At 45.9% G+C, this 2,458-nt stretch overlaps 1 pseudogene, besides 4 other annotated features; it reads left to right on the plus strand.

Annotated features, from left to right (window-relative positions):
* Positions 1–32: a microsatellite.
* Positions 1–1,486: a sequence feature (heterozygous, Esmeraldo-like haplotype).
* Tc00.1047053508371.10 lies at positions 561–2,458 on the plus strand (annotated as a pseudogene; the record flags this gene model as incomplete).
* Positions 1,487–1,876: a sequence feature (areas merged during assembly that could not be assigned to a particular haplotype. This can correspond to areas where the two haplotypes were merged or to regions with more than two copies in the genome that were merged during assembly.).
* Positions 1,877–2,458: a sequence feature (heterozygous, non-Esmeraldo-like haplotype).

Consider the following 2,458-nt stretch of genomic DNA (forward strand, 5'->3'; position numbering starts at 1 on the left):
CCCCCCCCCCCCCCCCCCCCCCCCCCCCCTCCTTCAGTCCGCCTGTTTCTTCGAGTGTCTGCGTGTGTGGACGTTATGAAGGCTTTTCCTCCCGCCTCCTCCTCGCCTGCTGCGGTGGAGATTTACGGATGGGCGTGTGGGAGAGTTTACACGTGTCTTTTTTTATTATTCCTTTTCTTTTCTTCTTATTTTTGCTTGTGTCCTCCGCAGCGAAGAGAGAGAGAGAGAGGCGGCCGAAAGGAAAAAAGAAAAAAAAGGGGGGAAGGAGGACGGGAGGGGGTCTCCATCACTCACCCACGCACCCACACAAAAACACACACACGCCTGCCACCAAAATTTGAAGAGTTCTGCAGAATAAAGAAAGAAAAGAGAGAAGGAGAGAGCAGAAGAATTAATAAATAAATAGCACTAGCATCAACAGGAAACTGGCAAATCAAGACAAGGCAATATATATATATATATACATATTTAAGCCAACAACATCAACCAAAAAACAAGACAAACAAACAAACAGAGAAGGAAAAAACAACAACAACACAAAACGTAAAAAAAGGAAAACAATGTTTGGGGAAAAAGTGAAGGCGTCGCTTGTCCTGCACGGTGGTGAATGTTTTGAGGGCTACTCTTTTGGTTGCGAGGAGAGTGTGGCGGGTGAGGTTGTTTTTGCCACTGGCATGGTTGGGTACCCGGAGGCAATGACTGACCCGTCCTATCAGGGGCAGATTCTTGTCTTGACATCGCCAATGATCGGAAATTACGGCATCCCTCCAATTGAGACGGATCATTTTGGCTTGACTAAATATTTTGAGAGCATGGGCGGAAAAATACATGTGAGTGCAGTGGTTGTTTCAGAGTACTGCGATGAGCCGGCACATTGGCAGATGTGGGAGACTCTTGGACAGTGGCTGCGACGAAATAATATTCCAGGCATCATGATGGTGGATACACGCCATATCGTATTAAAGTTACGTGAGATGGGTACAGCTCTTGGTAAAGTTGTTGTCAATGATAAAGATGTACCTTTTTTCGATCCTAATGTGCGTCATTTAGTAGCTGAAGTCAGCACAAAGACACGCTCTACATATGGACATGGAACACTTGTCATTCTTGTCATTGATATGGGTGTGAAGCTTAACTCATTGCGGTGTTTGCTAAAGTATGATGTGACACTCATTGTGGTACCACATGACTGGGACATCACAAAGGAAACATACGATGGCCTTTTTATTTCCAACGGTCCAGGTAATCCACAGATGTGCACAAAAACCATTGAACATGTTCGATGGGCTATTACGCAAGATAAACCGATCTTTGGTATATGTATGGGAAATCAGATTTTAGCACTTGCTGCTGGAGGTTCCACATACAAGATGAAGTACGGCCATCGTGGACAGAATCAACCTTCGACGTGCCGTTCCGATGGACATGTCTTTATTACGACACAAAATCATGGCTTTGCTGTGGATTTTAAATCCGTTTCTCAGGATGAGTGGGAGGAGTGTTTTTACAACCCTAATGATGATAGCAATGAGGGATTACGTCATCGTACAAAGCCGTTTTTCTCTGTACAGTTTCATCCGGAAGGACGTTGTGGTCCGCAGGATACGGAGTATCTATTTGGTGAATTTATTGCACATGTAAAAGAATCTAAAGTGAAGGAGGCCTCTAAATATAACCCCGGAAAGTTCTTGTATTGGGGGCAGGTGGCATTGTCATTGCACAGGCTGGCGAGTTTGACTACAGTGGCTCGCAATGCCTTAAAGCGTTGAGTGAAGAAGGTATAGAGACCGTGCTTGTTAATCCTAACATTGCGACGGTACAAACAGACGATGAAATGGCGGATCAAATTTATTTTGTACCCGTCACCGCAGAAGCTGTGGAACGCGTCATTGAAAAGGAGAGACCAGATGGAATCATGTTGGCATGGGGAGGTCAGACGGCGTTAAACTGTGGTCTGGAAATGGATCGACTTGGTATTCTCAAGAAATACAATGTGCAGGTTCTTGGTACGCCTATTTCTACCATTACCGTAACGGAGGATCGAGATTTGTTCCGTAATGCACTCTTACAGATTAACGAACACGTAGCGAAGTCATTAGCTGTGACATCGATAGAGGAGGCGGTAGGAGCGTCAAAGGTCATTGGATTTCCGTTAATGTTGCGCGCAGCATACTGCCTTGGCGGTCAAGGTAGCGGCATTGTTTACAATGAAGAAGAATTACGTCATAAGGTGGGTGTGGCACTTGCTGTTTCGCCGCAGGTTCTGTTGGAGGAGAGTGTGGCTGGATGGAAGGAAGTGGAGTATGAGGTGGTGCGTGATATCTACGACAACTGCATCACGGTTTGTCACATGGAGAACTTTGACCCGATGGGTATTCATAGCCGGTGAATCCATCCGTTGTTGCCCCCTCACAGACGTTGACGAACGATGAGTACCACATGTTGCGAAGTGCATCTA

The sequence above is a fragment of the Trypanosoma cruzi genome, genomic scaffold, assembly GCF_000209065.1.
Source record: "Trypanosoma cruzi strain CL Brener 1047053516797 genomic scaffold, whole genome shotgun sequence".
NCBI classification, from domain to species: Eukaryota; Euglenozoa; class Kinetoplastea; order Trypanosomatida; family Trypanosomatidae; genus Trypanosoma; species Trypanosoma cruzi.